The 24,051-nt window shown below is 46.1% G+C and overlaps 1 protein-coding gene across 9 annotated transcripts in view; it reads left to right on the top strand.

The window, feature by feature from the left end:
• The window catches only part of PPP2R5C (protein phosphatase 2 regulatory subunit B'gamma), a 137,920-nt gene that overhangs the window by 42,294 nt on the left and 71,575 nt on the right, over positions 1–24,051 (top strand). The window lies entirely within an intron of this gene.

The following is a 24,051-nucleotide window of genomic DNA, read 5'->3' as shown; positions in this document are numbered from 1 at the left end:
ATTGCAGTTTGAGTTTAAAATGTAACATGGCAACAAGTTTTCAATGTCTATATAGATTACTTTTAATAATTAGTTTGCCTCTTACGGTTTATACATAATTTGGGTTAAAAACACAATTTACCTTAAAAACACAGTTGCTACAGTAATTAATAATAGTTTTACTAAAATATAATTATCAGGGTAATAGTCTACTTATTCTTAGTTGGTATTTTAAATATTGGTTATGTAAATTTTTTGTTCAGAATTGGGTGAAATAGAAAATGGAAGTTAAGCTTCATCAAATCACTTTAAAATTTACAATATCACAGCTGTGCCTCAACAAAACAGTTTTAACTGTCAGAATCTCCTTTAAAGACCCGTGTCAAGGAAGGGTGGGAGCAGGGTTTCTAGGTGACTAATAGTCTGCATGACTAAAATGCCCGACAGGATTTTTCAGATCCCAGGGTGGACCCAGGGAAGATGAAAGCACAGGAATACCCAATCATTGAAATAAAACGGGTGTTGCTTTTCTCTCCAAACCACTTGACTGAGGCTAGTTGAGGTTAGTATCCACAGTGACCAAGTTGTTGGTCTGCCTGTGAATTCATTGTTTTTTGCAGTGTGCCCCGAAAAGGACTAAGCAGAGCTTGTAGATATTTTGGCTGCAGGAACCACAGGCACAGACACAATGTAATCGTGTTTAGATTTAAGTTCTTAAACACTGACTAGTTGGCAGTAAGATTGAGTTTATTGCGTAAAAAATGTATATTTTTATACTTTTGAGGTATCTTCTTATAAATAGCAGATCTTTTTGGTTTGTGAGTTTTCTGATTTTATTAGACACTTGGGGTCCTAATAGTTTTTTGAACTATGAATTTATTGTGAAATGGAATCATTTGATTTTATATCTTATACCACATTTATTTTATTTTTTTCTTTTTAATTCCAAGACCTCCTTATGGCCGGTTTGGACTTTTTGCTGTTGGTTGGATGATTGGTTGGTTGCTGTCTGATCTGGAAGGGAAAGGAGTGAACTGTGTTAACTTGATAAGGACTTGAATTTTTAAGAAGGGGTAATCTTTAGGGACCTAAAACTAATTTCTAATTCAAACAGTGGGGATAATTTCTAATTTCAAAACTCGAAGAACGCTTGATTTACTCATAAGGACTTTTTCAGAGAAAGCATGTTAATGTGGGGTTTAGCAAAATTTGTTGTATTGATATTGGCTTTTAGAGCCCTGATCACTTTAACATCCAGTTAGCCACTGTGCTGTGTCCAGTGCTGAGGGTCATTAAGCCCCGCCCCAGAGCAGCTCAGGGTTAGGTGGGGAGACCCCACAGGGTCCCTGGTGCAGGAGGGACACCCAGGAGGAGCCAGCTCTGGGCAGGTGCTGGGAGAGCTGGGGCTGATGTAATGACGCGGGGGAAGGGCTGGGAGGGGGAGGGGCAGCGCTGAAGGTTGCCTCCCTCTCTGGGGACACCATGCTTTCCACTTAGGGAGGAAGGGTCTTCCACATGGAAGGGAAAATAACCTGCCAAGGTCACACAGCCAAGTGGCGGGGCCAGGATCCAAACTCAGGCGATTTTGTTGTTTTGTTTGGATCTTTAAAAAACAAGCCAAAAAACCTCATTTAAAATAGAAATTTGGGTTGTTTGTAGAACCTTCTGCCACAGGATTGTAATAGTGGTTTTTTTCCAGGGCCTTATCAACATCCGTTTCAGTGGCCTCTCGTAGGACAGTTTGGTGCCCGGGATCCATTTCTTCACTTATTCTACAAATATCTGTCGAGCGCCTACCTCCTGGTGCCCAGCCGGCTCCTCCTGACTGGGAATGCAAAGCAAGCTTGCGTTCAGGCCCAGCTCTCCCAGAGTTTAGGGTCCCCTGGGCTGTGGGGAAGTCAAGTCAACAAATCAATACTATCCCTGAACTAGTAGTCCTAATTGGTTTGATAGTTACCTTCTATTAAATAGTCTAGAGTTTTCTACTAATACAGTGAATTAGCATATTCTAAGAAAGTTCAAGTGCAGAAGGGACACACTGCTGAGCCAGTGTAAGCTTTTCTGTCTGTAGGAGGGAGCGGCCCCTGGAACTCGATGGCTGTAAGTTTAGCTGGATGACTTAAGTCCTGAACTTGCAGCGCTGTCCAAGAGAACTGTCTGATGGAGGAAATGTGCTCTCCACTGCGGTGGCCCTGGCCACGTGTGACTGTTGAGCATGTAACGTGTGGCTAGCGCACGTGTGCTGTTGAATTTTAAATCTTATTTTAAATAGTCACATGTTTAGTGGCTACTGTATTGCAAGCACAGCTCTGGCTGGGGACGGACAGTGTTTTTCAGTGTCTGGGCAGTCACTATTTTGGGCTATGATGAAAGCAGCCATAGACAGTAAATAAGTGAAGGGACATGGCCGTGTCCCACTAAAGCTCTATTTACAAATGCAGATGGCAGGCCAGGTTGGGCCCAGGGGCCACAGTGTATGGACCCCTGCTCTAGACTATTCCTTGAATTTTTTAATTGCCTATTAAGAATAGTAACCTAGATGTCTCGTGGACTTGCGTCTTCCCTCTACTTGATGGCTTGGTGGGGTTTCTGGAGTCGGGCCCTCACAGAGCTCACGCTCCCTTCCAGAGCTGGGTTTAAGGCAGGAATGCCAAGCCAAAAAGACTTTAATGGCTAGAAAGGAAGAGAGGGATGTGACCCTTTTCCAGCTGGCTTTCATTCTGGCCTCAGGAACATTGCTAACTGCTCTAATCTTGTCCTGGTCGTTTAGCCAAGCCCACCCGGTGATGGTACTGGTGACGATGGTGACAAGTGTGTCTTTGAAAGACTGGTGGGGAGCCAGAGAGCAAATTACACTTTTTGTGCAAACCCATTCTTCTGGGAAGTGGAGTTCTGATTATAGAAAAGTTTGTTTTCTCACGAGTCTTCCTGAATCACCAATTCGATGAAAATTTTCACCTATCCAGTAAAAATTTGGAGGAGACTGTGCAGGAAGGCTGTGTGGAAGTCAGACCCCATAATGTCACTTCCTGCTGCGCGCAGCCTGGTGACTTAGCCAGCGCCCCTCACACAACCTGTACACACATACGTGGCCTTCTGGATGGAGAGCGTGCCGTGTGGTGTGCAGTCAGTACCAGGGAGAACATGCCTGGGATTGTCCTCATTCCCCCAAGTTAGGAAGGAAGTCTGTTTCAGTGATGACCAAAAATAAAAGATCCTTCCAGAGATCTGACTGGTGAGCCGTTCCCTGAATACTGCGTCAGCTCACCTCAGATGACTTCACTAACACCTGTATGCTGTGTGACTCGCTCGCTTTCTGTGAAGTGACTTTTTAGAAATGCACTTTTAAAGCTCTCCTGACGCAACCCTCTGTGTCAAGTTGTTTCTTTTGTATTCCTAAGGTGTGTGGAGGGGGAGGGGGTACATGTTTGTGTAAAGCCTGAACACCTTACCTTGTTAGTCTGCCCTTGAACTTGGGTACAGTATCTATTCAGAGGTTTCTGATCATGATTCCTGCCAGGCAACCAAAGCTTAGCTGTTGGAATTTTTTCGTTAAAATGTTAATTATGGAGAAAAGGGAGAGAAAAAAGGGTAAGGTTAATAGTCACGAAAAGGACGTGTGTTTCTAACCCTAGGAAAAGGCCAGACTCCTCACAGGCGAAGTGGTTGGGACACATCCCACTTGTGGTTCTGGGTCGCACATGGCAGGGGCTTGGCTCTCTGATCCTACAGCACTGACTGACCTCTCCTGCCAGCATCCCTGCCTGGGAGCTGAGACGCAGTGGCCCGGTCACCACCCGGTCACCTGACCTCCCCACGGCCACCAGCATGTAAGGCCCAGGCCAGGGCCCCTGCCCCCTGCCCCCTGCGCCAGTTGCATGTCCCCGAGCCCTGCTAGTGGCTGTCTGAGCACCTTCCGTGTGCTGGGCCAGGGCCAGTCTTCCCACCTCTGTGCTCTCTGATCGCCCAGTGCTGTGAGGCACGTTTACTGCCTTTCTTTTCTGGAAGAGCCAAGGCAGCCTCTTGCCCAGGGCCACAGAGAATGAATGAAACAAGAGTCAGCTCAGCCCTGTCCTCTGCCCCCTGTCAGGGTGTCAGGGGTGATTGTGGAAGCTTCCGGGTCACGTGTGCCTTCTGATTGTTACTGTTCTCTGTACTGTGCCTGGAGTCCAAATGCATCTCAGGTTTAAATGAGATCTTGTGAAACTTCACACGTGTGCTCGTGGCGTGAGGGGGAAATTGAAAATGCGCCATTTCACTTACCAGGTCTGCCAGGTATTCAGTGTTGGCTTCATTTTCTTGTGTCCTCCATGAATCGTGAGCGTCCCGGGGAAGGCCGAGGTCAGCTGGGTGCTTCTGGTGACACCTGGCACCATCCTGAGTGTGAACGCTCAGTCAGTATTAGTGGATTGAAAATAAAAGTTTCTGGAGGCCCGACTCCAGAAACCCCACCAAGCCATCAAGTAGAGGGAAGACGCAAGCCCACGAGACACTTAGTAAATAAGTGCAGAGACACTTAAAAGAGCAGGGGTCCATACACTGTGGCCGCTGGGCCCAACCTGGCCTGCCATCTGCATTTGTAAATAGAACTTTAGTGGGACACGGCCATGCGCTTCACTTATTTACTGAGTGACTGCTCCAATAATACTTCTCTGGTGTGTTTCGTATCTAATGACTCCGTCACTCAGTACTTGTCAGGCTTCTGAGAAGCTGTACACGGTACCTGGTTGAGAAAGTGGACACAGGTGACCACTCTGCTCTGGGCCTTGCTTCAGACTCGGTCTCCTCTTTCCTGTCACGTGGCAATGGTGCCACCAAGGATAGCAGAGTCTTGGGGAACTCTAAAAGACGGGGTAAACAGTTTCCATCACTAAGGTACTTAAAAGTCTTGTAGGTCCTGAGACGTTGACTGAAGGGCTTCAGGACTGACTGGTGCAGCAGGTGAAGTCGGGTTTTGCTTCAGGCCCTTCCTTGAATTATTCATAACTCAAAACCCTTCTAGTTTAAAAATCAAAACTAAAGAGATGTAACAATGAAGTACAGTGAGTGAATCTGTCAGACCTTTGTTCTCAGAAACCCGAAATGAAACCTCTAGAACGCAGTCCTGACGTAATCGGAGAGTTGCATACAGACACTGATGCTGTGGAATTCCTGGTAATCCTCCCGGTGTGACAAAGGCGCTGTGACATCTGGAGCTGTCCGCACTCTTGGGGATGGCAGACTGAAGTATTAAGGAGTGCGGTATTGTGATCTCTGCAACTTCAAATGATAAAAAGATAACTGTAAAGGAAATACCCTGAAATAGGAACAGTGGCTGAATCTGGGGAAGAGGGTATACAGGCATTCATTCGGCTTTTATGTAGGTTTAAACTTTTTCATCATAGTTGAGAGAAATACCTTTGAAATGTTCTGCTTTAGAAAAGAATGTGCAAAGGAAATGTAATTATTTAGAATTGTTTCCTAAATAGTGAGCAATGGTCTTTTATGTTGGAGTTTGGCTTTTCCTATGTTTTTCCTTTTGTTCCATTGTTGACAGATTAGTGACTGTCAGTGAAATAACCAGGCGAAGGCTTGGCCACCTGGATGGGGGAGGTCAGGACCCTGCAGCCTGGTTCCTGAGTGCCAGGTGTGTCCCCTGCCTGCTGGCATGGTCCCCTCCTTGCTAACTCATAGTGGCTGCATAGACCGCTGCACCATTTTACCAAACGGTATTTTGTGGGTATACATCTTTTTTGATGTTTATTGGCATTTTTATTGGTCTTTTAAAGGGTGATGGCCTTTAAGGCACACTCAAATAAAAACAAGGTTCCCTCTGAACTTGAGAAGCAGGGTGCTTAGTGGTTAAAGGTGGGGGTCTGAAGCCACAGGGCTGGGGCGAGCTCCTGGCCCCACCCCACCCCACCCCTGGCTAGCTGAGCCCTCTTGGGCAAGCTGCTCATGCTCTGTGCCTGGAAATGGGAATGAAATGGGAATCAGGCGACTGGCCTCTCTGGGTTTGATGAGGGTTAAATGAGTGAGTACACATAACGTGCTAGAAATGGTGCTGGTGGTGTTGGAAGACTCTCGAGGTGTCAGTGGTTGCTGGGTGAACATGCCTTTTTCTAGGTCGAATGTGGCACTTGGGAGCCCAGCATCTTAACCGCTCTTGTTTGTTTTTCTACTGCTGTATTGCCTGTTCTTTTTCCCTCTTGAAGCTCGTCTGTCACCCCCTTCCCCACCCCACCCCAAAGCCTTTTCTCCTTTCGCAGTTTGCTGGTCCCTGCACCCCCGATGAATCAGCCCCATCAGTAGTCCTGGAGTCTGCCATGTTCTGCTTGTAGGTTGTGTATGAAAGTCCCTAATGAGGGAATCCCAGGTGCGTCCCCATGTCGGTGTTCACCAAGCACTCTGCCCCCTCAGTCTTTCCGTTCTCATGACTCCCCTCTGTGAAGTAAAAGAAGAAATCAGCATTTATGTACATTCCTGCCCCTTCACCATTTTTAACTCTTGAAGAAGAGTTTAGCCTAACATTCAGAAGGAGAGTTCTTTAGTAGAAGTTAAAGATATTATCTGTGATTAGTCCCAAGTAGGATGATGTCACTTGTCACTTCCTTTTAGTTGTTTTTAAATGCGGATGTTGCTTTCCTGGCATTAGCAATTTTTTTTTCTAAAGATTTTATTGGGGAAGGGGAACAGGACTTTATTGGGGAACAGTGTGTACTTCCAGGCCTTTTTTCTAAGTCAAGTTGTTGTCTTTTCAGTCTTAGTTGTAGAGGGCGCAGCTCAGCTCCAGGTCCAGTTGCCGTTGCTAGTTGCCCACCATCCCTTGCGGGAGTCGAACCAGCAACCTTGTGGTTGAGAGGACGCATTCCAACCAACTGAGCCATCTGGGAGCTCAGCGGCAGCTCAGCTCAAGGTGCCGTGTTCAATTTTAGTTGCAGGGGGCACTGCCCACCATCCCTTGCGGGAGTCGAGGAATTGAACTGGCAACCTTGTGGTTGAGAGGACGCATTCCAACCAACTGAGCCATCCGGGAGCTCAGCGGCAGCTCAGCTCAAGGTGCCGTGTTCAATTTTAGTTGCAGGGGGCACTGCCCACCATCCCTTGCGGGAGTCGAGGAATTGAACTGGCAACCTTGTAGTTGAGAGCCCTCTCTCCAACCAACTGAGCCATCTGGGAGGCAGCTCAGCTCAAGGTGCCGTGTTCAATCTTAGTTGCAGGGGACGGAGCCCCCATCCCTTGCGGGACTCGAGGAATTGAACTGGCAACCTTGTGGTTGAGAGCCCACTGGCCCATATGGGAATCGAACTAGCAGCCTTCGGAGTTAGGAGCACGGAGCTCCAACTGCCTGAGCCACCGGGCCGGCCCCTGGCATTAGCAATTTGGCTTACAAAGTTTTACTGTCTTATTGTCAAATCCCATAACGTTAACCTCCTGAATTCCTTTCTTGTGTTGGGGTTTTTTAAATTGAGATAGTATTTGAAGTAAGTGGGATCACAATTGTAACCTTACTGTTTTAAGTTCTAATGTTGTATTTTTAATAGAATTTGAGTTACTAACACTGTTTGGTTCAGTTTTTCCGTCTCTTGGTCATTGATGCTTGTGAACTTTTAATGCAACGTTTGGATTTTTGTGTGCTGGTTGTGTTGCTCATCAACAATGTGTTCTAATTACGGTATTTTGAGTTATAAAGTTAGTAAGGCAAATAGGAATGTCCTCTGGGGAACAAGCCCAGTCCTTCCTGAGTTGTTTGTCCCTGATTCTTGGTGGTGAGCATGGTGTGTACATATGATGCGGTTGTCCACAATGTCTGTACACACACAACTGGGAATTGGTTTTGTTCACCTTTATGTAATAAGCCAAGCTTATCGAGGGGTGTCATTTGATAACCACATTCTCAGAACTCTGAAATTGCGAAGCCGTCCTCATTCTTTACGTCGGGTGGCATTCACAGGTGTGGAGACCCTGACACCCTTTCCAGGGTTCTGCAAGGCCACACCTGTCTGTCTTCATGAGAACACCAAGACCTCATCTGCCTCTCTCACTGCGTGGCCATTTGTCCTTGTGGTGCAAAGGCGTGGTGGTGACACAGACCAGCTCCTTTCCTCGAGCAAGGTAGTGGTGTCCACGTGGCAGTCACCCTGTGCTCCACCACATATACTGGTCTGACCTCAGAATGACCTTGGTGAAGCATGCGAGGGCTCATTTGGGTCCATCTCAATCCTGCACACACCTTTCAACACTGTGTGATGAGTGCAGAGTTCACAGAGAGCCCTCTGCACACTGGCGTGTTCTACTGTCCAAGGAAAACTGCGCAGTCGCTCGAGTTGCAAGCTGAACTAGCCACTTTTCTCAGGAACATCATTTTTACTGAAAGAACAAAAGGCAAACAAACTGTGGTTGTTAAGGCTTTAATATTTGACAGCATTTCCTTGAAAAGGAACAAAGGGAAACAAAAGAGACACGATTTTGTCGCCCATGATAAAATTCAAAGCAAGAATTTGAATTTTGGAGAACTTGAATCTGCCAGCGTGAGCTGGACAGGTGCCAGTGGTGAGGACTCCCGGTGTTGTCAGCAAACAAGTTTCTTGACGTGGACACTGGAAGGTCTGCATGACTCCACACACCAGCCCTATCCACATGAGCCATACACGCTGCTGTGAAACACACGTGGGCAGAAGAGACGATCAAAGGGCAGGACACACCCGGGATTTTGGTGTAACTGAAACATCCACCAACACGGTTTCAGATTCCACATTGCAACTGATCTTTAAGAAACTACCTCTTGATGGATGTTAGTGTAGAATCAAAGAAGAACACCCACAGTTTTTTTAAAAAGCCATTGAAATACCTCCCTTTTTCAACCAAACATCTCTGTATAAAGCTGGGCTTTTCTTCATAAACTTCAACCAAAACAACATGTCAGACATTGACTACAGGAGCAAAAATGCAAGTCTGCCTGTCTTCTGCTTAAGTCAGACACTAAAGAGATGTACAAATGTAAAAGGCTGCCGTTCTTCCTGCTGACTGTTTTTTTTTTTTGTGATGTTTTGGAAGGTAAAGTTATTTTCATAATGATATTTAAGTTAACACGAAATGAACCTATTCTTACTATTGTAAATGAATTAATAAGTGAACATTTTAAACGTTTCTCCAATCTGGTCAGTATGAATAGATATAATGCACATAATCCAAGCTCTTCAGGCTCCCCCATACTTTTTTAGAGTGAGCATGGGTCCTGACACCAAAAAAATGGAAAACCCCTGGCTTAGGAAATCTCCCCTGCGTGGACTGGATGTGAACCTGACCCTGTTTTTACCAAGCCTCTGTATTTTCTCTCTTCTCCCCTCAAAAAAAAACTCCCAAATTAACTAGTTAGTCAGCCAATCATGTAAGGAGGCCTCTCGGGCCACAGTGACAGGCAGTGGTGTGCCCCTTGGTGGGCGGTGGGCAGTAGAGTCACCCAAGCCCTGGAGCCTCCCTTTCTGCCTTAGCCAGCTTCCTTTTATCTTTTTCTAATCTTTAAAAAAAAAAAAATCTATGTGACCATAGCCACTTTAAAAATGGTTTTGAAATTACAACTAAACTAAACTCCCTGGCCCTATTCCCCAAAGCAGTCTCCTGCCTTACCTTAGCATCTTGCAGTGTATCGTTCCGGGGGGGAGGGGGGGATGGAGGGGAGAGTGTTTCACATAAATAATATAAGTATGCATTTATTTATTCACAGAAAGTATGTTGTTGTTTTTTTAAACAAGAAAAATTGATGAGCGGTTTTAGGAGCCTAAGCATTTTGCATATTTTCAGTACCCTGACAGTACTCTACAATGCTTTGTGATTGAGCTAACATTGTTACATTGTATTATATACAATGCATATATAATTGTGCTATATATGCATGCATGGCTTAAACTCTAAGTGTGGTCTCCCGTCTTTCTTCTAACTTGGTTTAAACTCCCAGATTAGGTGGGCGTCAGGGAGGAGGCGGCTAGTGGGGCACCTGCCCTAGGCCTGGGACTGTCCCAGGGGTTGTCACAGACACTTAACGCCGACACCCCAGCAGGAGAGGAGCTCTGTGCCCATTTTATAGTTGTCAAAATAAATGTCCAGGAGTAGACCTAACTAAACTCTGGGTGACAAAGCCAGAATAAACCTCGGGTGTCTGACTAGAACTTAGTCCACTCCTGTTACACCAAGCCGCTGAGAACGTGGGGTTTGTTTCCCCAAGCCTGAGACCTGGTCCTGAGGAGGCTTTTTACTTTAGAGAGCATCACTGACCCTTCTATACCTCTTTTTAAAACTATTTTACTACTAGGGAATATAGTCAATAATACTGTGATAACAATGTATGGTGTCAGATGGGTCTAGGCTTACTGGCGTGATTGCTTTGTACATTATATAAATGTCTAACTGCTACGTTGTACACCTGAAAGTAATATAATACTGTGTGTCAACTGTAATTGACAAATAAAATTAAAATAATATTTAACTTAATAATAATACATTATTTATTAATAATATTTAATTTTGAAGGGATTTGAAAGCATTGAGGTCTTGTTAATTTAGTGACCTGCCCCTCCCCCACACACACCCCTTTCTCAATTAGGTCCAGTCACACTGTAACCTGGAGCCATTAGATCCAGGGGAAGGCTGACAGTGTCACTTGCTTCGGTCCTTGATGAAGTCTCCGTACCTTCCTGCACCTGTGACTACCTTAAGTTTAAAAATGCATTTGATTAGATGACTTATTTTCAAGGGACTTGAAAGAAAGGCGCTTAGTTTCCCATTCCGAGGACAAAAAACACGAGAATGCACAAACTTCTTTTATCCTGAGTTAGGAGAAATGCTGCACCAGTAGAAAGCTTGAGTGTCCAATGAGTGAGGGTTTCGTGAAGATTCTAGTAAATTCAGAAGCTTTTTTCTCTTTGCAATAATGTGTTATTAATCTTAAAGTTTAACTTAAATTTACACTTTAAGCCAAAGTTAAACTTACAACATCCTGAAATTTTTTACTTCCTCTCTCCCTACTTCCTTTAAGCGCTGCTTATTTTATCTCAGTTATTTTCCAGGTGAGGCCTCCAGGTATTGAAACTGGCCTTTTCAAAGGCATGTAAACTTTCTTCGGGTTGACTTTTCTTATTCAAATAGTGCTTATGAATCCTACAGATTTTACTTCTAAATTTTGGGTATCCATTAAATGTAAACTTTCAAATTATTAATCTTGAATTTTTGCATTTGATTTTGATATGAGTTGCAGTTATCAGTATCCAGTTACGTGAACTTAGTTTGTCCTGCCTCCGTAGATTAGAAAAATATATTGCTGGAGGTGGAGGTGGGGGGCATGTGCGTGCACGTGTATTTATGTAAAGCCAGATACCATGTATAAAAACCAGTTAAGTCTGTAGTCTTCTTATTTAGTATAATTAGATGGACTTAAACATTTGCTTATTTGAGAATTTTCTCTATTTTAAAAAATGAGGAAAGCCTTTAAGGGCAATGTAATCTCAACTTGGAGCCCCCCAAATACTTTTTTAACACTTATATTCATGTTTAAATGTTAAACACAGTAATAAAGGGAAGTTTAGGAAGTGTGTTCAGTAAAGCGTTCTCTGGCAGGAAGCAGGAACTTATCAGCCAGTTAATAGCCTGGCTGTGGCCTCCATAGTAACTGCAGCATGCTGCCCGGGTAAATATTTATACCAGCGAGCGAGGCGTATGCAGAACTGAGGCGGGGCTGCCCCGGAGCTCTGCAGCTCCAGCGTCTGCCATCTTGCACAGATCTGGTTCTACCCAGTTCTGCCATTCCCATCATTCACTTCTTCCAGAGTTTTCCACCATTCTGTAGCCTTAAGAATCATTGTTTCAGAAGAGCAGTTTCCTCGGAGTACTTCGGCTCTCCCGGTTTGTGGCAGGATAGATACCCACAGGAGGATGAATGGTTAGACGTGTTTGTCATTAGCACCAGGAACCTTTTTCATCTTCAAAGCTCCTTGCAAGTGTTCATTAACTGTCCTCTTTCAATGAGGTTGCAAGCAGGTATTATTAGTCCCATTTTTACAGCTGTAGAAACCAAAGTAGAGAGGTGCCCAAGCTTGAGGCCCCAGAAGAAGCTGGTGACAGAGTGGATGAGCACTGGAGTTTCTGACTCGGCTCTGAGCGTGCGGCTCGGCTGCTCCCGCAGGTCCATTTGTCCCAGGTCGAGCCACACAGCACTCTGCTCTTGGTTTGTACAGTGCTGTAGAGTCAGGGCCACTGGAACTAGGTTAGTGCATCTTTCGGTGTCACCTAGAAACACAAGAGATGCAGATTGTGGGTCATGAAGGTAAGGCTGTCCTCTGGGGGCTCGTGGTTACGGATGGAATTAACTCTCTGACCTTAAATTGTCTCGCAACCGACCCACAGGGCGACTTGCCCCTTAGCACAGCCCAGAAGCCTGCAAGAGACACGGACTTCATGACAGTTGCTCACGGTTTAAGGATCTTGCACATCCTGAGGTTTGTGCTGAAGTCCCATTTCCAGCATAGCCGAGGAGAGTATTTATTTCATGCTAATCAACTATTACAGACTCCTTGTGATAACTTAGAATTTAGTACAGAGTTAGATATTGTTCTGTTGGTGGAGCCATGGAACGAGCCGTGGAGTAGGGGTGAGGGCACGTGTATCGGGACGGTGGCTGTTTTAGTACAGGCCCTTGTCCATGGGGACGCAGAGCTAAAGAACTATTTCTCAGTGCTATGTGCAACTGAGGGGTTGTTTACATTGTAGTGAGAAGGGCCCTGATTTGCATAAAGCCCTAGAACGTTTCCTTCCCCATGCGCTCCCATGTGTACGATGTGTGCTCTTGATTTAAGCGTTGGTGGCATAACAGCCCTATGCCCTTTGTTGTGCCAAATAAGGTCAAAATTAAGACCAGAAAAGTTTAGGTAACCGAGTTCATTTCAAAAGGCGGGTAAACTTCATGGAATATACTGAACACGGAAAGTGCACCACTGTTCAGTTTGACCTTCTGCCTGGCAGCCACCTAAAGCCATTCATTCCTTTCACATGGGTTTGGAAATCGCTGCCTTGGAGGCTGGCACTGTACTCGGCACTGAGGACTGGTGGTGGTATGGGTCCCGCACCAGCCTCCCAGGCAGAGGGCGCGACAGGAGTCCTGGTCGGTAAGCCCACTGATGGTCCCAGAATGCAGTGGGACACCGGGGGTGACTTACTCAGCAGGCTGGGGAGTGTGCTGGGCATGGCATGTGGTGAGAAGCAGTCCTGGAAAAGGGTTTTCATGAAGTGAGTAGCATCTCTTTATGGACTGACAATGCAGCACGTTGGAGAGCAGCGGAGTGAAGAGGCCGGGGCAGAGCAGGGTTGCAGCCGGCCGCTCTTCACTACACAGGAGGGCGATGAGGATATTTGTTACGGTTCCAGAATGAAACTCAGAAGACAGACAAGAAACCAAGAGTGATACCTGGGGTGGGGGAGTCAGTGTTTTCGCCGTGTGTGTATTTGAACTGTTGTAAACATATTACCTTTTCAACAAATAAAAAGAAGATAAAGCATGAAAAGTGCGAGGCGTATACGGATGACCGGTCTTCCCAGTCAGCATCAGGGATCGCTATTTTTCTATGTCTTTGAAGTTACTGTTGTGCTTTTCATCGGTTAACTGGGTAGAACAGTCTCGAATGGCCAAGATCGTGGATTTGGATTTGAGACATAGCCTAAAGTTTACTTGGCTCATCCCATCCTAGCGTGTGCACTCTCCGCCCTGGCCCAGCCTGTGTGCACCCTCGCTCGTGAGGGCACAAAGCACGAGGATGCAGGTGGATGGAACAGGTTGGTCAGCCCTTAACTTCCCACGTAAGGCCTCACTCAGATGGTATCATTCTGCTTAAACTGACCTTTCGTTGTTGCAGGCCACTTATTTGAATGAACCGGTTTTGTTGTATTTCAGACATTGTCACTGTGCATTCAGCCCTGTTCCTTTCTTAGCTGTGAATGATGATTCTGTGAAAGCCAGAACGTTCAATGTTATCTTCAGCAGAGAGGGTTTTCTGGGGCAGGAAGGGGAATTTAGAAAGGAAGTTGGGTCGGGTGGGGCCCAATGGCTTTGGTTTTCCTAGTGGCACAAGAGACCACTGCAGAAAGTCAAGGGGGACAAGGTGAGGTGGGAAGTGTAAAGAATGAAGAGGGAGCTGACCAAAGATGGGGGAAGTTGTCACCTGAAGGGCGTAGTTAGAGGTGGCACTCATGACTTTGTCACAGCAGTCTCACATCTGGATGCCAGTCTCTTATCAGATATGCTTTGCAAATATTTTTTCCCCGTCTGTGGGTTGGCTTTTCACTTTCTTGATGGTATCATTTGCAGCACAAATGTTTTTAATTTGGATGAAGTCCGAGTTATGTAATTTGTCTTGTGTTGCTTGTGTTTTTGGTGTCATATCTAAGAAACCACTGCTTAATCCAAAGGTTTGCTCTTAAGTTTTCTTCTAGGAGTTTTACAATCTTAGCTCTTACATTTTGTCTTTAATCCATCTTGAGTTAGTTTTTGTATATGGTGTTAGGTAAGGGCCCAACTCCATTCTTTGGCATGTGGAGATCTAGTTTTCCCGGCACCATTTGTTGAAAAGACTGTTCTTTCCCCATGGAATGGACTTGGCATGCTTGCTGAAAATCAATGGACCATAAATGTGAGGGTTCATTTCTGGACTCTGTGTTCTAGTCCATTGGTCTATATGCCTGTACCAGTCTTGATTACGGTAGCTTCGTTGGAACTTTTAAAATCAGGAAGTGTGAATCCTCCAGCTTTGTTCTTGTTTTTCAAGATTGTTTTGGTATTCGGGTCCCTTCATTTCCCTGTGCCTTCAGGGACAGTCTGTCGGCGATCCCGGCCTCTTTCTGTAGCCCTGTCTGCACTATGATTGGATAGATCCAGACAGTGCAGCCTGGACTCTCCCTGGCAGCCGCGCCGACTCTTGAGGGGAGAACCCACTCCTGTGGGGCGCTGGGGCCTTGGCCCACTATGGTCTACTGAGAACCCCCAAAATGTTTGTTTCTGAAGTCTCAGGATTTGTCATAAAAAGCTATCTGAATTTTATCCTAAATTATATTCTCTTTCCTAATTATTACAGTTTGATGTAAAAATATTTAACATGATTTAGCTACATTGGAAAACTGGTATTCCAGGAAGTGTAGCTTGTTTATCCTGTGGCTTCATGCACCCCCAGAACGCATACCCCGGTTTAAAAGGCTCAGCTGAGAGAAACCCGCCTGTGAGAGCTCTTGTGTTTGTAACGGTTGTTTCTTTTTTTTTTTTTTTTTTAATTTAAATTGGGGAATATTGGGGAACAGCATGTTTCTCCAGGGCCCATCAGTTCCAAGTCATTGTCCTTCAGTCTAGTTGTGGAGGGCGCAGCTCAGCTCCAAGTCTAGTCACCGTTTTCAATCTTAGTTGCAGGGGTGCAGCCCACCATCCCATGCGGGAATTGAAGCCATCTTGTTGGGAGCTCGCGCTCTAACCAACTGAGCCATCCAGCCGCCCTAAAGGTTGTTTCTTTGACCATTGCCCTCTAGCCCCTCCAGACCCCGTGCGTCCACACTGGGTGAAGTGGCGGTACCTGATTTACAGTGTGTGGGTATCTCTTACGAAACCGCCGTCCTTCTCTTTTGGTTCTGGAGATAGACTTCGATCCTGTCATTCTTGCCGTCAAAAAGATTTAATTCTTACAGGATGACATCGGTTCATTCCTAAGTTACCCTTTTTTTTGAAAATCAAGTTCTTGGCCAGGGAGCACACATCCTGAGTTTATAGGTGCAGGTGTACCAAAGATGGCGGTCCAGGCTTAGTCATGTCTGTGGCCAAGTTTTACCTGCCTGAGGCAAAAATAAGGTGTAGCATGAGTTTTTCATAAAAGTAGGCCTACTTTTTATTGTAAGATTGTCCTTTTTTATATTAAAATATCTTTTCTTGATTTTTAAAAATGTTCTTATTTGTTAGGGTGGTAAAACAATGTCAATCTTCAAGATTCTTTGCAAAATTTTGCTGGTCTGTAAAATCCTAACTCCAGAATATCATTTTAAACCACACATCCCAGATTTTCACCTCGTTTACATTTGGAATTACCACAGTATTTCAGACATTTTGTGTAACTTAAAAACCCATTTTTTGTTCCTTTTATATGAAATGTCCAGAATAGGCAAATCCATAGAGACAGAAAGCAAATTAGGGGTTGCCAGGGTCTGGGGGTGGGGAGTGGGGAGCGATCACCTAAAGCAGGGGTGTCCAAACTGTGGCCCGCAATCCATTTTTAATTGGCCCGCAGCAAATTCCAAAAATATATTTAGTTTACTTAAATAAACCAGGTGAGGCAATACGTACTTCACCTCGAGTGAGTGGCCCGGCTGTTTGTGTATTTTACCGCATATGGCCCTTGGTGAAAAACGTTGAAAAAAGTTTGGACACCCCTGACCTAAACGGTACAGGGTGTTCTTCGGGGATAGTGAAAGACTTTGAAACCAGAGAGAGGGCGTGGTTACACAACCTGGTGAACGCACTAAATGCCACTGGATTGTTCACTTCAAAGTAGTGCACTGTATGTTACATGAATCTCACCTCAGTGTTTTTTTAAGCCCACTTTATTCAATAGTATAATCACGTATCAGGCTGGAAGGTGGGAAGGGGTGTGTTGTATTTGGGTTACATAAATCCAGGTGAGCATACAACATATGCTTACGCGTACACATGCTACATGTATGTGATTAATTCGTATCTCTAAGCATAATCATTAGAAGCTGATCAGGTCGACACACGTGTTTTGGGACAGCAGAAAGGTTTGTTTTAACAGTCCACTGAGACTCAAAGAATTTCCTTATTCTCACATCAGAAACATTATACATTCACCAACTTTTAACAACCTCTCACACTGAAGGTTGAAGTTTTAAAATTACCTTCGGTGTTAATCTGAGTCAGGTTTCTCTTACTGCTCTGTCTGGTGGATCTGTTGTCCATGTTTACTGGGACGCTGGCCACCAGTGAGGGCCGTCAGCGGGGCCCATCCTGTACTCCTTGGAAGGGAGCATGAGATCTGCCCTCCCCTCCCCGCTCCTCACCTCAAAAGAAAAGGAAGGGAAAAGAGGACAGTGCTTTGTGTTGAAGTGAGGAAGAATCCTTATTCTGAATCCTGGGGATAGTAGTTTTTAGGCTTTGTTTCCCTGCTGCTTCCGGAAGGAATCCGCAATGGGGGAAAGGCCGGGTCAGAACCCACCTGGACTGGGGGTTCTGGGCGTTCTGAATATTCACTACTGTTCAGATTTCTTAGTTTCCTGAAATGATTGAGCTTGTTGCCTTAACTTCAGTTAAAATACTGATTATGCTTTACTTTTCACAGACCATTAAGACCTCTTATAATATTCTACATAGTGGATTTTTTTCAAGAAAGGTGATTTCTCCACTTAACTTTGTGTAAATGTGTCGTGTTTTGTCAGTGTTAGATGGTTTGCTGTGCATTGACCCTGATCCCAGAAGGACAGCCTCACACATCCTGATCACACAGGGGAGGGATTCAAGCACACAGTTCCACGTGGTGGCAGTTCCGGGCCCTAGTCCCCCACCTCGGCACCCTTAAGTGATGCCCTCAAATTGCATTTCTTCATGAACAAGTAGCTCGGTCCCACTTTTGTTGTTGTAATTATTCTTAATATTCTTTGCAGTATTGAAATTGTGCTGCTAATTCGGTTTGGAAGCAATACTAAATCTCTTGCTTTGAATACCTGGAAGGGTCGCTTATATCCTCTCATTCTTACTTGCTGTGTCTATAGCTATTACCATTTCTATACAAATGGTCAGCTGTCCTCTACTCAGGCAAGGCCTGTGCAGTTTCCTTGTACGTCATCTCCTTAGCGATAATCTTCTCTCGCCATAAATGCGATTAATCCCGTGTTTTAGTGTCCTTGATGACAAAAAAGAAGAGTTTTCAGGAGCTGTTTCCACTCAGGCCCTGCTGCCGCAGCTGAGTGCTTGGCGCTCTTGCCGTGAAGAGCTGGAACTGAGACGAGGACGTGCTTGGTGTCATCTGAACCTCAGGTTCCGTGAATGTCATTTCTGTAAAGAACATAGCTGCTTAGTTGGGCCTGTCATTGGGGCAGAAGACCTTAAATTTATGACTCCCAAGCTGCAGTGTAACTCCTGGAAATGACACGCTCTTCTCTCACACATTCCCTAAGACTCACTGTGCAGTGGTCCAGAGAGAAGGGCACTTCCAAGTCCGAGAACACGCGTCCCTGCTACCAACTCCTGTTCGCAAGCCTGGAAACTATTATCTCAGGGAAGTCTTCAGTTTTCACAGTGCAATTGCATAGGATGTGTGAGCTCCATGCTGCTCTCTCCAAACGCGACCTGGGTTTCACTTCACCTGACAGGATCACCTACCTCAGGACGGTAGGCAGATTCTCAGCTGTGGCTTAGGAGGTCTGACCCGACTCGGCTCTGCCGTCAGACTCTCCACAGCCAAGGCTTAGCCCCGATCAGTGGAAGCCAGAGCGACAGAACCTTCCCCCGGACTGGGGCTCCTGCCGGGGTGCCTGGAAGGAACCCGCAGCGGGCTGTGTTTGCACTAAATGTACGTCCATCCAGTGAGATGGATCGTCCCTAGCAAAGGTACTGTGGTATTCTGTTAAACACGTGATTTCTATTAAGTTGGGTCAAATTATACATACTTGACTTTAAAGGTGTGAAGGGAAAGCTCAGGTCCGTAAAGCAAAGAACACAAAGGTCAGCGAGAGTGCCTGCCCTTGGGGAGTGTGCGACCGGTCTGAGGGGGACTGAAGAGAGTCAGTATCTACAGCAGAAGGTCAGAAGAGATGCTAACAAGTGTCACCGGCAGGCGGCTGGGCTTTCAGCAGTTGAGATGGGATGGGATTGGGGACAGCAGGGGGACCTGGCAGAGCAAATCACACTGATGGTGAAGAAATGGCACAGGTGCCGGTAATGGGGGAGGGTGGTGGGATGCAGGGCCGGGTTCGGCCCTTATTGTAAATATATTCCTTCAGCACACATTTCTGAGCTTTTCTGTGTCTGATGGCTGTCACACAACGGGTGGAAAAGGTAAGGCCAGCATTACGTGTGCAGAGAGCAACAGTGTCGCGTGTGCGTGCAAGACTGGCAGCTAGCTGTGCAAGGATGTTAACAGAGCCCGGAGGGGGTGCCCCGCTCAGCTTTGGGGAGCAGAGGTGTAGCTTTTATGTTTGTTTGTTTGTTTTACCACAAATGAAATATGGCCCTTCTTGTTGGAATATATGATAGCCTGATATTTAAGACATGCTTACATTTTTATGTAGGAAGTTTTTTGTATTATATATTGGCTACTTCCCAAAAAGAATTTGAAATGCCCTAAAATAATTAGAATTTATGCAACAGTATGTTAAAGGGAAAAAAAATGACTAGGAGCCAGGTTGGAGGGCCAGTTCAACTTTTGAATGGAGTTATTCAACAGTTTCAGGAAAAAGTTTATGCTACCAGTGGGCACCGCATCTGTTTAAGCTTTCTTCTCACAAGTGACAGCAAATGCACTGAAAGCGCACAGAGAGATGCGCCCCTCCTCTTTGTTTGTAAGATGGGACATGCCACCTGCTCATACAACATTCTTAAATAAGTAAAAGAATTTGTCTGCTGTTTGCACTGGTTACAGTTGAGTTTAATTTGTCCAAAGATATTATTGAACAAAGATATAATTTGTCCAGCGATATTATGATGTAAATTTGAAGGCAAAACTGAAAAGACCTAATCGATAGCCTAAGATTGGTGGAGAGAGTCTAACACTGGGTTCCTAAACAGTATTTAATTTATGGGAAAGGCTGAGAGGACTTGTCTGTCTGTCCTCTTGGTGAGAGAAACAGCGTACAGTAGGGGCAGAGCGATCTTGGTCCTCGTTCAGGACAACAGATGGAAACTCCAGGTCCTATACTTTGTTGAGCAGTAATATAGAAATCTACAACTTAGGTGGAATAGGGGGTTCTTGTTTTGTTCTTTATTCTGTGGGTGGCCCAGGATTCCTGAGTGTGGGAGACATTCACCGCCAGTGGCACAGGAGATGCTTTGGTGATTCAGAGTTGAACATTATTTTCATAATTATATATTGATGAATATAAACTACATAATTAGCATGTCAAATCCATGGTTTCTTGGGTTATTATTGCGTAGGTCAGAGCTTAGTAAAAAGTGTGGCCACTTAAAGAAAAGCACCAAGGAAATGATAGCACAGCTATGGCAGAAATCGAGGTGTGAGTGAGTGCTCGCGTGTGGGGACCCTGTGACCCACTCGCCTGCCCGCCGGGCTCTGAAGAGCCCTTCCAGTCTCTTGCGTCTGATTCCCCCACACCCAGTAGCCTGCACAGCTGCGCCTGGGGACCGACTGGCCTGGGGACCGATGGGCCTGGATCCCAGCAGGCTTGGGGGCAGGGGGCACGGCAGCTCATCTCACAGCTCCCTCTGTGGGGCCGTCCCCGCCCCCCTGCTTGTTCTCTTCCCCACCTTCTGGCCTCGCTGTCTGTCATTCGCGGGCAATTTCTCTGCTTGTCTCTTCACTTCTGCTCAAGGTACGGCTGGAGCAAGTTACTTAACCTGCTGAGTAACTGTTTCTTCATTTGCAAAATGGGAATAATAGCAATTCTCCCCATGGGTGGTTGTGGGTATTCAGTGAGCTGAGGGCGTGAGCGCTTGGCGGAGAGTCTGGAACATACTAGAGTCAGGAATGTTAGCGATGGTGACTCGATGTACCCGATTCCTCCCATGTCCCAATTCAGGTTCCGATTTGTGCAGACTGATAGTTGGCAGCTTCAGTTTCCAGGAGAAAAGCGTTCATTTGCCAAAATGTTGCCTCTAATCAAGTCGTTTGCTCTTGGCCCAAGGGCAAACGTGGGAGGGGGTCCTGCAGCCTGGGCCTGTCCCTGTGGCTGACGGTGGGCCCGGGGTGCTGGGTGCTTCTGTTAACTGGCCAGTGTTGGGGTCCCCATTCGTGTGGGCAGGGGCTGGGGAGGCTCCCACTCCAGGGCAGGCCCCACCCGTCAGGAGTGAGCAGTCTCGGCCAGCTTTGTTTGACTAGAGCAGGTGTTTTAAGAAGACAGGTTACTGAAGGTCAGCAGGCAGATTCCTAGACTCAGAAAGTTTGGCACAAGTTGTCACAGGATCACAGAGTTGCCTAAAACAACTGATTTAATTTCATGGTTTGATAATTCTTCAGAAACTACCACCGTGGGTAACCTACTGATCACCCAGCCCAAAAGCCCCCTCCCTGACTTACGTCTCATCTGATTTCATCTGGAGAGGACACAGTGTGTTGGAGTGAGAGGACCCAACTAATTGTCAATTCAAGCAACTGCTGCAAACGGAGTTTTCTCCTGGGCTGGTTCTAAGGGTCAGGCAGCACGAGTCTGTAACTATGCTGTCTGAAACATCAAAGTGCTACGAACAGGTTTTGTGCTAAACGTTCTCTCTAATACAGCTGGGGGTGCTTTGGTTTTAACTTCACGTCTCCACAAGTTTAAAAGTGGTCGTCCTTCTGACTGACCACATGGGCCAGTCAGGACAGTCTTGTCGCACATGAAGGACACCTTGAGTGCTGCGTGGACTTGGACCCCACAAGCCTGGCTGTGGAGCTGGGCAGCCCCTGACCTCATCCTGTCCTCCTTGTCCAGCTCAGGCTGACGAGGTTGTGTGTGGGGCTAGTGGCAGCGACGGCGACACTGAGGCCAGTTGCAGGAAGAAGGAGTCCTTTTAATCCATACGAAAAATAATCTTCGCAAGAAAAGGAGATGAAGAAAGATCGTGACATGAAACAATCCCTTGATAAGGCACCTGCGTGTAGCTGTTGAGTGGGCAGGCCACCAGGATTTAGTTGGAGTGGGTGTTTTCCTCTGTGGTTGGCAGCTGCTCCTGGAGAAATGGCTCAAGGGGAATTCTCTTCCCAGACTCAGTGTCTTGTAGGTGAAACTTCAAGCCTGACATCCAAGTCCCTTAAAATTATGAGGTCATACGTGTTGCTTGGGGACATCTGTACAAAGGATTTATGCATTGAGTTACTAATTTGGTCTTATCAGGAATCTGGGTGGGGGTAGAGGATTGAATCTTGATAGTATGCTGGGAAAGTCCAAAATTAACCCTCTCATTGACCACCACTACCCTTTTCTCTCCCAAGATGACTTGGCTATAAAACCCTGAGAAAAAGTCCTCAGACCTTGGAGAGTCACTTCAATTCAGGGACAGGGAGCATGTGTTGAACACATACTCCTGGGAGCTTGTGTTGAAAAAGCCCCAGAGAAAGGTTAGAAGGTCTGGCAGGATCTTCTTGTTTTGCTTCCCTTTCTTGTCCGATTCCTGGAGAAGCCTTTTGCTCTTAGGAGTGTGTTCTGCGCCCATGAATAGGGAGAAACACACGCAGCCTTCGTCTGGTAGGCGTAGGGGTCTCTGATTGCGCCTGGCTGGTGGCCTCATAGCCTGGACTGTGTTGCTTACGAGGACACAGCTGCTTGGCAGCGGCTGCCAAAGGAAGACTGTCTGGCCCAAGTAGGAGCCGTGATGGTCTGTGGCCTTCAGACCCCAGAGTCACAGCTTCTAGGAGCGTGCAACGCTCGTAGCTAGTTTTTGTGACGTTCAATTCGTCCTGTCAATGAGTCATTCTGTAATTTGCGAAATTTATATCTCGCAATATATATCTGAAGATCTTTCTCAAAATGCTATTTAAACTGAATAAATTTATTTAAATAGAATATCTAATAGGGTGTTAAATACATTTTTCTAGGCTAGCAAAATTTAAAGATTACTTCCATAAATTTAAGTTACACTTACATAGGCATTACTGTATGTAACAAATTGAACAAAATGTGATTCTAACTTCTGCTTTAAACCCTAAAATGAGGTGGGTAATATATAAAAGGGCATTAAAACGAATAGAGAAGAAATATGAAAATGAAAAAGGAAATATGAAGGCATGTTAACCTAAAAGTAAAAGGCCTTTCAAAGTGAGAATCATTGATTCAGACAGAAGGTCAAATAGTGCTCTGATTGGGAGACAAAGACAAAGGGTGTTTGTGAGAAGGAAGGGTACGTACAGTCAGGTCCGTAGAAGGCATCTCCATTGGGGCAGATGACATAACATAGTGACACTAATTCTAAACAGTTTTTAATTTCAGTCCAGTAGTCATATTATCTGCTTTCTTGTTATCTTTGCAAACAGTTCTTTATGGGCACAGAGGTGCTTTAGGCTCAGGCCAGAGGTTCCTTTGCTCTGCTCTCACATTCCAGAGGTCTGAGGTCTGAGGCCTGAGAGGGCCAGGCAGGTCCTCTGGGAGGGCAGCTCCCACTCCATTTCACATTGGCTCCGTTTATACTGTTTTTGACAGGCAGATGCAAAAGAAAAGCAGGGGTCATGACTTTAATTCTGGGCTAAGGTGAATTCAAGGCCAAAGAGGCTGAGGGAGATAGGATTGCTCCATCATGCTGAAGCGCACCATCCACAGGGTGACAAAGCCACCATGCACAGAAGTAGCCTAGACGATTGAACGGCAAGAGCTGGAGGGATTCTGAGACCACTTGCTGAGGCCAGCAGTGGTGGGAGACGCGCCTGCCTGCCCAGCCCTTCCCAGAGCAGATGGAGCTACTGCAGCGAGCCAGAGGGACTTCAGAAAACAGGTGCACACCAAGTGTTTCAGTTTAACACAGAGTTGTTCACGGAGAAGCCTCTGCAATTCCCAAAAAGTTGAAACAAGTAGAAACCATACTCTGTCACGTAATGCAATAAAAATAGGAGTAAGTACAGGGGCAGAAGGTAGGTCTCCTCCTTGGTGCTGGCGCCTCCATGGTCAGGGCTCCTTAGCACCCACTGCTGCTCTCTCCTTAGCATCCACTGCTGCCCACTCCTTAGCACCCACTGCTGCCCCCTCCTTAGCACCCACTGCTGCCCCCTCCTTAGCACCCACTGCTGCCCCCTCCTTAGCACCCACTGCTGCCCCCTCCTGAGCACCCACTGCTGCCCCCTCCTGAGCACCCACTGCTGCCCCCTCCTGAGCACCCACTGCTGCCCCCTCCTTAGCATCCACTGCTGCCCCCTCCTGAGC

This window comes from Rhinolophus sinicus, linkage group LG03 (assembly GCF_036562045.2).
Source record: "Rhinolophus sinicus isolate RSC01 linkage group LG03, ASM3656204v1, whole genome shotgun sequence".
NCBI lineage: Eukaryota > Metazoa > Chordata > Mammalia > Chiroptera > Rhinolophidae > Rhinolophus > Rhinolophus sinicus.
Note: the sequence above shows the minus strand (reverse complement) of the source record. Positions and strands in the feature narration are given on the sequence as shown.